We start from the raw sequence: 13,521 nt of genomic DNA, 5'->3' as shown, positions 1-13,521 counted from the left end.
TTCAGAGCATATTTATCCCTGCATTCTGATACCTGTGGGCAGGTTGTGAATGCAAGTGAAAACTGGTGATTTTTACTGTGGGTATTTGGAAACGATAATGATGAACACTTAAAAATGCCAGAAGTTAATGGGATTTGCTGTGATATTTTCACACATTCACATGTAAGCCCTTGGTCATGTACACTCCATGTTTTTCTACCCATGTCCTCCTCCCCTCTGTCCTCCACTCCCATCCCCTTCCCTTTCCCTGGCAGTTCATTTTATAACTTATGTTCATTTCTCCCCTTAGATTCCACACATGAAAGCAACCATTTGTCTTCTCAGTGTAGCACAGAATATCCTTGGATTCCATGATTAATGCCTTCCAAAATAACAGAATTTCACTGTTCTCTGTAGCTGAATATTTATCATTTCTTGCTCTCTGCTCCCTATGCCAGGTTTTGGTAGAGAACCCTGCTGGCCTCACAGAAGGTGTTTGAAATGATTTCCTGACACTCATTTCTATGGAAGAGCTTGAGGCGCCTTTTCCAAAGGTTGGTAAAATTCAGCAGTGAACCCATCCAGTTCTGAACTTTTCTGTTTTGGCAGATTCATTACCATTGATCCAACACTGTGTTTGTTATTTCTACCTACATTTTGAAATGTTTTCCAAGGTTGGTTTTTATAGGTCATAAATTTGGAGAAATCATTCTATTATTACTAGAATTTCCACCAAATGACATAGTTTTTTTTTTTTTTTTTCTAAACAGAAAGCATGATTAATCATGCACTGAATTCCCCTGGTATCAGTAGTAAAAGTCCCTTCATTTTTAACTGAAAGTATTATGGTTACTCTCTTCATCTTTTGTTTATCTGTTATTGTAGTTTTTCAAGCTATAGTTTTCTCTCATTATTTAAATTGGATATGATAATGATACAAATCCTGCATTCATTTCAGCAAGATTATGAAAGCATGGAAGAAAATGTTCTAGCTCAGACTCAGTAGTTGCCCTTCTTCCTTCCTCCCATACCCAGTTGTCTTGCACATATTCCACTGATCTACTCTGTGATCATAGTTCTGCTCAAGAGCAAATTGTGAAGAAAGTCCAAGACAGATTCCATTTTCTCTATGGTTATGAATTTACTTTTATTTTCTCTATGACTCAGGAAATCCCAATCTCAGCATCTGTGAAAGAGGCAACTGACTTCAACAACATGAGTCAGTGTGTAGGTTGTTCCTCACAATTTGTGTGCCAGAGGCTCATTAAAATCAGAATGAGAAACAAAAGCAGAGGACAGCTGTGGAATAGAGGGGACCCCCAGCAGAGGAGGACCTTAGGGTAGTGGAGATTTGTGTAAAAGGAAAGCAAAGTGGTGACATAATTAGTCACTCTGACTCTATCACTCAATCTCCCATTTCCAACCCACCCATGAAAGCCTAGTCTGGGACCTCCTCACAGGTAGATTAGGGCCCTGCAATGATGTCAGCAGGCACCTTATCTAACTTACTCACCCAAATGTTTGTCCTTTTGTTGAAATCTGGCACAGTGTTCTCAAACTTGGATATTCTCCTCTTTTATTCTAATTCCTTTCTATACCACATCATTCCAGAAAAGCTTTTAGGATCTTAAAGATCCCTGGAATTCATGTTACACAGGCCTGATTCCCTAACATATAATGATGCTTAACTATGTTTTGAAAACCCCATAGTGTTTCCTATGGCACTCACCATATGCTCCCTGAAAAATCACTTGATATCTGAGACTGAATAAATGGAGATACATAAAAACAGATGTCTGCACAAGGCAGCTTTAGGAAACCCATATACATTATTTCATCAGAGCAGATGTGACTTCACCTTTCGCGTTTCCTCACCTGTTGTTCAGAGTGTCATATTTACAGGTTCCTATGCTGGGAACCCCAAGTAGTGTGTGAGTTCATTCACATACACTTCCATGAGAGCAACATGGAATGGCAGATGAAAATCCAGGAAAGGAAGAAAGGATACAGACAGTGGAGGAATGAGAAGGAATCATGGAGAGTGGGGGAGGAAAGAGGTCTTTTGCCAGATCTGCTCCCAGGAGTACTGAGTTCTGGGCCTTCCTTAGGGATAAAATCCTTAAATGAGTAAGATGTGGAGAACTTCAGGTGGCCTCTGCAGTTAGTGAACCTGAGAAAGTCAAGGCTGTTCTGCAATTTCACACCCAGGTTCAAGAGTGGAGCTGACCTTCACCTTCAGCAGGCACAGTGGGGAAAAGGACACAGCAGTGGAGCCTGCTTCTGTGATGAGCAGAAAGGGAGCAGAGTGCTGACTTCATCTGAGGCTGTGCAAAAAATACTGACTCTGGGGAGGTTTCTTCCAGGTCAGAGTATGAGGACATTACATTCTGATAGACTACGTCCTCATACCTTCAACGATGTCACTTGTATTTAGCGTATCTCCTGACAAGTGAAGATATGAAGGATGTTGACGAAGAGTGGAGTCCTCAAATCAGGGCTCAGGTGAGCAGCACCTAACACTCAGGAGAAGGGAGTAGAGCAGAGGTGCTCAGGTGTTGCTACTCATGGCCAGGCCTTTGCAGTATAATCCATCTTATGACATCTGTGAAGCCATTCAGTTCCCTCTTTCCTTGAAACTCAATCTTCTTCAAGTACTTCAAGAAATGTTCACTGAGGTGCAGAATGTGGGAACTTTCAGGAAGGAGTGATATTAAACACTGACTATAACCTCAGTACCTCAATTTTGATTTCCCTTCTCAGAGGATTCCGGAAGTGGTGGTGCTGCAGACCCAGAAACCTGCTGTCTATGCCACATTCTGTTTCCTGCTATAGAGTGTTATGGGGTGCAAATTCAGAACAGAAAAATCACCAATGAGAAGTACAAATTTGAGAGTCTTTTTTAAGCTGGCTGGCTTACTGTCTCACACAATGTCCCCCAAATTGGCCATTGGCAGGACAGCCCAGACCATAGGGTTGTAGGGGTTCTCATACTAAAAATCACACCAATCATAAGAGTCTGTTTCTATGACTCAAAATTACAAACTAACATCATGAGATCATCAACAGTGGGCAAAGTGGGTCAAAGTGACCCTTACCTAGGTACATGCTAAAGAATGGTTACTAACATCCACACAATCACCTTTCACATGGTACATTGTTCAAGAGCAATAGGAATCAAAAGAGAGCAAATTTTTATTACATAATAATTCTCATTTTGTATTGCTTAACATGTCATGCTATGTAACTGAAGATGGGTAGAGAAGCAGGGTGTTCCTATGGGAGAAACTTGTTTCCTACATAACATGGAGTCTCAGAGCAAAATGGAATCTGTTTAGTCATTTCCCTTATAGTCTGGCCTATACTATTCTCATGGAGCCAGATCTGTCAGCCCATCACAAGTTGAGTGTGCAATGAAAATGCCTGCAGCTGTGCAATGGTGAAGGTTCTGCAACCAGGAAATTTGTAACTGGCCTTTATGTGGGTCACCTACAAATTAAGTTCCACCCCTAGATGACTCTGGTCCTGACAGGGTGATTACATACATATGGAGAGCAGAATGGATTCCAATTTCTGTGGGTATGGCTTGGTGGGATATTCCTCCTCCATTCTCCCCATAAGTAGCTGATTTTCCACTATACCCACATATGTTCCACACACTGCTATGCCCCTGGAAGAAGGATTGCAGGCATAGATTGAACTGCTGTGAATTTCTTTAGGCATTGAAGGAACAACCTCATTGGTCTGGTTCTTGCCCAATAATCATGACGGCATGAGTTGGTTATACTTCAACCAGCCCCACTCATCATGAATACAGCAGCAGGCACTGAGAGAGAACCGAGCCCTCCATGACCCTGGACCCCGATATTTTAAAAATTTGATGTGATTATATTTGTGGCATTTGCCACAATGTGGATGGAAATGTGGTTCTCAGAATTGAAATATGTCTCTACTCCCTCCAGTGTGCTTTGTGAAGTTGAAAATTCAAATATTAGATGAAATGATTACTGCAGAGGACTATTGAGAAAAATAAACCTTGTGAAAAGAGGAACTTCTTTCTATTTATTCTCTTTCTTCTTTGTTATGTCTTCACCCTCCGTTTTATCCTATCTTCCTACCTCCTCTCATCCTTGTTTCTCTGCTACTTCTATATTCTTTTTTCATTTTCTTTGTTTTTTTTCTTTTGTTACTATTAATTGAACCCAGTATTGCTTTAAAACTGAGCTAAACTCCCAGACTCTTATGATTTTTTTATTTTGACAAAGGGACTTGCTAAATTTTTAAGGATCTTGCTAAATTGCTGAATCTGTTTTGGGATTTGCAGTCAGGATCCAGAGTCACTGGAATTAATGCAGAGCATCATCAAGACTGGCCCTCCTTTTATATTTGAAGAAAGAGACTGGATACACATACCAGAGAGTCATTGAGAGAGTTTGGAGCTCCAGAGAGAACTGATAATGTGAGGTGTGACAAGTCATGAATGGTGGAGTTTTGACTCTCCTTCAGAGAGCCAGTACAAGTGGAAGAGTTTCATGCCGCTCAACTCCTTGCCCTTCATCCTAGTTTGAAGGTCTGAGCACAATCAAATGGACAGTGACTTTACCCACTGAAACCAAGACATATGCAACTTGGTTCAATTCTCAAACTATCTTGGGACTGGTTCAAGGATCTCTCTCTCATTTATTATGAGAACCTAATGGAATATTACGCATGTTCTCAAAATCTGAAGACATTCACTGGCCTTTTCAAAACTTCTGACTGATTAGTCAACCATTTCATTCATGAGAATTCAGATGTCCTTCTGTGAGCATAATTTCACTATGCTCCTGGTACAAAAGTGGCAAATTGCCGTTGATGAGTCTGTAAAGTGAAGTAAATAAAAAGAGAAGAGGATTGCATTAAAACATGTTAATGTTCAAGTTGTATATTATGTCTTAACATCATCATTACCAGTGCTTTGGAATTATTTTATGATTTATGTCTCCATAGCTTGTGAATTTTTTTCTGCATATTTTATTCCTGATAATACATCATGTGTGATTTTCCATTTGCAGTGGAAAGAAATGCTGTTGTTGGTAGAAGGAAGAGGCATTCCCCAAAGCCAGAGTCCAGATAAGAACAAAGATAAGAACAAGAGACTTTGTTCAATATTGATGGACACTCGGCCAGGGTATATATGTTTAGAAATATCAACCAAAGTTGTTGCCAAATGACTGAGGTTATCTACAGTGTATGAGGAATTGGAGAGATAAAATTCCTCCTGTGTTGTCATGTTTCCTACCATGAACAAGTAGAGTTGATGATTTCTTCTACCATGGTCTTGACTGTGGGGGGAAAATAGTAATGCATTCTGGATTTAAAGTTTTTCAGAGTGATCTTCATCTTCATTTTCCACTTTGAAGATATTCCTGATTATCACTTGCCCAGCCTCAGTTTTTCTTTTTAATTTTGTACTAGTGTTCTGAAACTTTTCATAAGCTATCATGCATGTGATAGTGTTTCTTGTATCTAGACTTTGCCTTCATAGGCCCATGTGTTCCACTGAAGCACCAATTGGGCAATTATCCACTCATGAAGAGCTACATATTTCCATATTTTTATTCTCTCAGTTTTCTGGAAAAAAAGTTTTGCTTACTAGAATTGTAGTCAGAGAAGGTGCACATAAAGAACTCGAGGTGATATACATTGGCCATATAAGGAAAGATGCCCATCATTAGGCCAGTGGTAAGTTTCTTGGATGCAAACGCTGGTATAGTGAAGACTGCACAGTGGTAAAATTAGTGACTGAGCAAACTTCCCTATCTGAAATTAAACCAACAGTCAAAATCTCTGCATGGGTTCAATTCACAAAAGAATAGGAATGAGTTCAGAACAAATATTTAAGATCTATAAACTATGGTTCAATTCACAAGTACTGCTTATGTACTTGTCTTTCAACATATAGAAGCTATTAAACCAGCCCTGATATTATGATGATATCAAAGAGAATGTAAGTATCATAATTCATGGTAATGAAGTATGCACATGAACGTAGAAATAATGGTATTTGTACTTAGGTAATTAATGTTCAATAAATGTTCAAATATATACAAATTAATATATGGTTTTATAAGAAAATATAAACAATATTGAATACTTTTACGAAAGTGATCACATACATAGGAAGATTTATTTTAATGGAATGATACACCAGATGATGTAACATACAAATCTCCATCCGTTCATTGTTGTTTAACTTACACAGCAAAGGAAGACCATCAGTAGTGTGGACAATGACATAGTGACTGTTCACTGATCTCAGAGAAAACAATAGAAAACAAACTGAAAGGAAACTATCACACTCATTTTTGTGGGAAAATCTTCAGATACTGTTCTGCACATGGACAATATGAGAGAGAGAACACTGTACAGAAACCCCAAGGTATTAACCCACCTGTGTGGCAAAATCTTCCATAAATCATATGACCTAAGGATTTATGAGGTAAGGTGCACAGGAAAGCATACAAATATCATGTGTGTGGGAAAGTCTGCAGGCAGCACTCTACACTTAGACTATGCAAGATAACTCATAATGTACAGAGGCCATTCAAAGTCATCTCTGGAAAGCCCTTTATTAATAAGTCTAAACTTAGAATTCACAAGAAAATGTATACTGGACAGAAACCACATAAACATCATTCTGGTGGGAGAGTCTTCAGGTGCTCTTCTGATTTTGGAAAGCATAAGAGAGTACACCCATGTGTGGGACAGCCCTCAATCTATACCTTAAATTTAGTCAGCAGGAGAGACTACATTACATTCATGACACAGATTTTATCTGTGTTGCAAAGCCTTTAGCCAGAACACTTTCCTTAGACACCACAAAGCAACTTACTCAGGAGAAAAATCATATGAATATTCTAAATTGCAAGGTCATAAGGAGGGAGTGCCTAGCCCCACTTTCCCTTCTGGACCCTCCCTGTATTCCTCCTGTTTAATATCCTGGTTTTATACCACCTTTCCCCTTTGCAGAAACTGGAAGCCCCTTTAAGAAAAGTCACTTAAAATATGTAGGTGCCTATTATTTGTAAGTGCACTTAGAAATTAATCTCTCATTTCCATTTTATCTACTCTTACAGAAGGTGAAGACAAAGATGAACAAGTAAAAATTGCACATTTTGTGAGAAAATCATAAATGCAGATAGACAAAACATGATAACTGGAGAGAAACAGGAGAAGAAAGTAGTGTGGGGACATTGTTGAGTGGTAAAACACAACTGGTCAAATACACAACACAAAATTCGAGAGAGAAAAAACAAATGAAGAGGGAAAAAGGAAGAAAAAGAAAAAAAGGAGAAAGAAGAATGAAAGAATGGAAAGGAGAAAATATAAAGGAGAAAGAAAAGAAGTAAATAAAAATGAAAAAGTAGGATGATCCATGTTCCACATGGTTCATCTTCTAGCCGTGTCTCCAGTAATAACAGTTGTCCATTGCTTTTTGAGTTTAGCTTCGTGGGCATTTGCTTGAAGCAAGAGAAGAGAAGTCATCAGGGGCCAGTCTAGGCCTGCAAATCCCCTGTCAGCATGCTGGTTGTTTTGAGAACATCTGTTGGTCTAGTTGAAAAAAACAATGACACAGTTGGGTACATGGAAGGAGGATTGTCCTCCCACCCTCACCCAGAGAAGATGGCATCTACTCGTCTCCCCTTAATAGTTAGCTGCTTTACCTAGCCCACAGTCTTTGGGGTAGGGTCATGATGGGGAATTGACCCACATCAAGTTCAGTACACATTCCCTACATCCAGATCCTCCACCATGGCACATATCAGGTATTTCCATGGATCAGTCCCCTGCAGTAGGCAACAGAATAACCCCCAGGCAGTAGTATAAGAGTTTTTCAGCACCACACTTCCAGGGTCCTAGAGAAGGGATCTTCCCATCTAGGTGCTGAGTTCACAGTCAGTATTTAAACTTCATTCCTTCCAGAAAGATCACACATTCCAGCACCTCAGTGAACCTTTCCAGTAAGACCTTGAGGAAGATTGAGTTTCAGATAAAGGAAGGAAATGAATGGCTTCTTGATGCCTTAAGATGGTCTACATGCTAACATGTGGCCACAAGTACCAACACCTGAGCAGTTCTGCTCTACTCCCTTCTCCTGAGTGGAAAGTGCTGCTCACCTGAGCCCTGATTTCAGGTCTCTACTCTTCCTCAAACACCTTCAAGTCTTCTACTATCAGGAGATGTACTGAATATGAGGGACATAATCTGTGACAATAAAATGTATCGATGCTCCCGTCTGCAGGCAAAACTCCACAGCCCACCTTCTCAACGAAGTCTCACATGCCCACAGGATAGTGTTCACCCTCTGCTCATCTCAGAAGCAGGCTCCACTACAGGGTCTTTCGCCCCACTGTGTCTGCTCAAGGGGAGGGGCCAGCTCCACTTCTGCACCTGGTCAGAAAATTCCAGCATAGCCCTGCCTTTCTCAGGTTCCATAACTTCAGAAGAAGCTGGGTGTTCTCCACATAATTCTTCCTTAAATCATTGCTCCCATCAGGTGTGCCCAGAACTTGCTGCTCCTGAAAGAACAGTGGGTAGTAGAAATCTTTCTTCTTCCCACTATACAGTGTACATTCGCATCCCTCAGCTGTCTGTACCATTCCATACTTGTCTGCATGTGTATCAGTCACTGTAGGTTGCTCACACAGAGGGGTATGGAAATGAACTCACACACTAATGTGGTTCCCAGGACAGTCATCAGTAAACATGATTCTCTGAACCACAGTTGAGGAACCAGGAAAATTGCAGAAAAGCCTACTCTACTCAAAAAATTGACTGAGTTTACTAAAATCTGCCTTAGTCAGACATCATGTTTTCTGTATCTCCACTTATTCAGGCTAAGAAATCACGTGATTTTTCTGGAGTAAATGGTGAGTGCTCCAGAACCCACTGGTGTCTTCAGAAGTAAAGAAAGATGGTGGCAGGAAGTGACTGTGCTCTATCTGTGTCCATGAGATCAGCACTACAGGATAGTGTGGGTCAGTAACTAATAAATGCAGAGTAATGATACCTTTGAAGATGGCAATCTCTGGCTCTGACCTTGCAGTTCAGAAGCATCCCTGAGTCATTGGGCCCAGCTTCAGAAAGAGGTGGCAGTGCCTTAGGGTGCCAGGAGCCATGAGCAGCTAAACATTTTCCAGGGTTCTCATAGGTGTCACCTGCCTGGATTAAGAAGTTCTTTACCATCCCAGTCACTTTCTCTGAATAGGGAATCCAATGTCAGTCGCATTGGCAAGGAAGGAGAGTTCAGCTGCTTAATTATCCCAGAGTGTCACAGAGTCACCATGGATCCTGGGCAGCCCTATTTCTAAAGTTTAGGCATGGTGAAAGTATGCAGAGTCCTGTGCTCCTTCTCACAACGGCAGTGATTCACCAACTGTTGAATGGTAGGATCACCTGGACAATATGTAAAGCCTCAAATTTCACGACTCAAAATGAAGAAAAAAAAAACTCTTTTATCTATGAAAATCTATGTAATTTCATGACTTTATTATGGTGCAAAGGAAAATACAGTGACACATATTTCACTGAACAAATTGAATGATCTGAATTGCCACATCAAAGAGGTTCCTACTCATGCTGATTGAGCACCAGAACACAGGAAGTACCCTTGGAGGAGAAAAATGCATTTGAAATGGATGTGCACAGCTAAGTGCTCAAACTAAGGACTCGATAAAACATGGGAAGAATTGTGTTAAGATCAAAATGAATTTTTAAGTACATATTTGCAAAGAATATAAATGAGCACAATGAGTCAGGACAAGGAAACTGTCCTAAACCATTTCCACTGACATACTCTGGTCAAATCCTCCCATTCCAAGCCAGGACACTGCTGCAAAGACAGAGGTCCCAGTGATCAACCAGTGATGCTCTGAATTCAGTCATAGGAAAACAGAATCACATGAGCCTCCTACTTACATTACAGTTCAATAGGTACACCAGAATCTCCACTCCATTTTGCATTCTATGCACAGTATAGGAAGTCCTTCATGAGACCATTTGATAAATCACTTTGGAAACCTCAAAGCAGCTTCCATCATTCAGAGCAAGTGTCTAGAATTCAAAGCCTAGAAAAAGAAGAACAAAATAACAGCAAAAGTAGTAGAAGACCAGAAATAATTAAAATCAGAGCTGAAATCAATGAAATTGAAACAAAAGAAACAATTCAAAAAATTGACAAAACAAAAAGTTGGTTCATTGAGAAAGTAAACAAAATAGACAAACCCTTAGCCACACTAACAAAGAGAAGGAGAGATAAAAACTCAAATTACTAAAATTTGTGATGAAAAAGGAAATATCAGGACAGACACCACTGAGATACATAACATATTGAGAAGCTACGATGAAAATCTGTATTGCAAGAAAATAGAAACTAATGAAGACATTGACAAATGTGTATAGACATATGCTTCTCCAAAACTGAACCAGGAGGACATACACAATTTAAACAGATCAATATCAAGCAACAAAATAGAAGAAATGATTGAAAACCTACCATCCAAGAAAAGCCCAGGACCAGACGGATTCTCATCTGAGTTCTACAAGACCTTCAAAGAAGAACTCATTCCAATCCTGATCAAAGTACTCTAGGAAATAGAAAAGGAGAGTACCCTACTAAACTCATTCTATGAAGCTAACATCATCCTCATACCCAAACCAGGCAAAGACACATCAGGGAAAGAAAATTATAGACCAATATCCTTCATGAATATAGATGTAAAGATCCTTAACAAAATATTGGCAAACCAGAACCAAAATCATATTAAGAAAATTGTGCACTATGATCAAGTGGGTTCATCCCCATAATGCAAGGATGGTTTAACATCTGTAAATCAATAAACATAATCCATCATGTCAATAGACTTAAGGATGAGAATCATATGATTATTTCAATTGACACAGAAAAATCGTTTGACAAAATACAACACCCCTTCATTTTCAAAACACTAGAAAAAATAGGGACACTAGCAACATAACTGAACATTGTAAAGGCTATTTATGCTAAGCCCATGGTCAACATCATTCTTAATGGAGAAAAACTGAAACCATTTCCTTTAAAAATGTGAACAAGACAAGGATGTCCTCTTTCACCACTTCTATTCAACATTGTCCTTGAAACTCTAGCCAGAGCAATTAGACAGACTAAGGAAATTAAAGGGATATGAATAGGAAAAGAGGAACTTAAGCTGTCACTATTTGCTAATTACATGATTCTATATTAAGAGGATCCAAAAAACTCCTCCAGAAAACTTCTAGACCTCATCAATGAATTCAGCAAAATAGCAGACTATAAAATCAACATGCATAAATCTAAAGCATTTTTATACACAAAGTGATGAAACATCTGAAAGGGAAATGAGGAAATCAACTCCATTTGCAATACCTCAAAAAAAAAAAAATGCGTGGGACAATATAACCAAAGAGCTAAAAGTTCTCTACAATGAAAACTCAAAACATTGAAGAAAGAAGTTCAGGAAGACCTTAGAAGATGGAAAGATCTCCCATGTTCTTGGATAGGCCAGAATTAATATTGTCAAAGTAGCCATACTACCAAAAGTGCTATACAGATTTAATACAATTCCAATTAAAATCCCAATGATGTACCTTACAGAAATAGTACAAGCAATCATGAAATTCATCTGGAAGAAGAAACCCAGAATAGCAAAAGCAGTCCTTAGGAGGAAGAATGAAACAGGGAGTATCGCAATACCAGAACTTCAACTATACTACAAAGCAATAGTAACAAAAATGGCATGGTATTGGCACCAAAATAGACAGGTAGATCAATGGTACAGAATAGAGGACATGGACACAAACCCAAATAAATACAATTTTCTCATACTAAACACAGGTGCCAAAAATATGCAATGGAGAAAAGATAGCATCTTCAACAAATGGTGTTGGGAAAACTGAAATCCATATGCAACAGAATGGAACTAAACCCCTATCTCTCACCCTGCCCCAAAATCAACTCACAATGGATCAAGGACCTTGAAATCACACCACAGATCCTGCATCTTATAGAAGAAAAAGTAGGTCCAAATCTTCAACTTGTTGGCTTAGGATCAGACTTCCTTAACAGGACTCCCATAGCACAAGAAGTAAAAGCAAGAATCAATAACTGGGATAGATTCAAACCAAATAGCTTTCTCTCAGCAAAGGAAACTATCAGCAATGCAAAGAGAGAGCCTACAGAGTGGGAGAAAATCTTTACCACTCACACTTCAGATAGAACACTAAAATTTCCAGAATATATAAAGATCTCGAAAAACTCTACACCAAGAATACAAATAACCTAATCAACAAATGGGCTAAGGATATGAACAGACACTTCACAGAAGAAGATCTATAAGAAATCAACAGACATATGAAAAAATGTTCACCATCTTTAGTAATAAGAGAACTGCAAATCAAAACTACACTAAGATTCCATCTCACCCCAATTAGAATGGCAATTATCAACAATACAAGCAAAAATACGTGTTGGAGGTCATGTGAGGAAAAGGGTACACTCATACATTGCTGGTGGGCTTGCAAATTAGAGCAGCCACTCTGGAAAGCAGTGTGGAGATTCCTTAGAAAACTTGGAATGGAACCACCATTTGACCCAACTATCCCATTCCTTGGACTATACCCAAAGGACTTAAAATCAGCATACTACAGAGATAAGGCCACATTAATGTTCATAACTGCTCAATTCACAATAGCCAGATTGTAGAACCAACCTAGATGTCCTTCGATGGATGAATGGATAAAGAAACTGTGATACACACACACACACACACACACACACACACACACACACAATGGAATATTACTGAGGTATAAAGAATAATAAAATTATGGCATTTGCAGGCAAATGGATGAAATTGGAGAATATCACGCAAAGTGAGATACGCCAATCTGAGAAAACCAAAGGATGAATGATCCCACTGATAAGCATATGATGACACATAATGGGGGCTGGGAGGGGGACAAGAATGGAGGAAGTAGGGAGTGTATAGAGGGCAAAGAGGGTTGGGACGGGTGGGGGGGAAGGGAAAATAACAGAATGAATCAAACATCATTACCCTATGTAAATGTATGATTACGCAAATGGTTTGCTCTTACTCCATGTACAAACAGAAACAACATGTTTCCCATTTGTTTACAATAAAAATAAACTAAAAAGAAAAAAAAAGTAATTTTAAAAAAGAAAGAATGAATGCAGGAGTTCTTTATACAACACAGTGACTATTACAGATATAGGGTATTTTCTAAAAATATTAGAAAATGTATATTTTCTCATCATAAGAAAGATAACTTATTATTAACATAATGATAATATGTTAGTTAGCTGCATTAAGTCATTCCACAATGTATATGTTCTTCAAAATTCATGTTGTATATCATAAATACAATTTTATTTGGCAATTCAAATTATAAAAAAAGAAACATCAGAATCCATACATTGTACAACTCTGTACTCTCAAAAATTTCTTAAGGCACGTATTTAAAAATTTT

The 13,521-nt window shown here is 38.9% G+C and overlaps 2 pseudogenes across 2 annotated transcripts in view; one reads left to right on the top strand and one right to left on the bottom strand.

Annotated features, from left to right (window-relative positions):
* Nucleotides 1–13,521, top strand: part of LOC306662318 (ubiquitin carboxyl-terminal hydrolase 17-like) — a 189,034-nt pseudogene that overhangs the window by 139,442 nt on the left and 36,071 nt on the right. The gene's annotated exons all lie outside the window — the stretch shown is intronic.
* LOC306662151 (ubiquitin carboxyl-terminal hydrolase 17-like protein 6) overlaps nt 1–13,521 on the bottom strand; it is a 56,785-nt pseudogene that overhangs the window by 7,661 nt on the left and 35,603 nt on the right. The gene's annotated exons all lie outside the window — the stretch shown is intronic.

The sequence above is a fragment of the Sciurus vulgaris genome (genome assembly GCF_902686455.1).
Source record: "Sciurus vulgaris genome assembly, chromosome: 5".
NCBI classification, from domain to species: Eukaryota; Metazoa; Chordata; class Mammalia; order Rodentia; family Sciuridae; genus Sciurus; species Sciurus vulgaris.
Note: the sequence above shows the minus strand (reverse complement) of the source record. Positions and strands in the feature narration are given on the sequence as shown.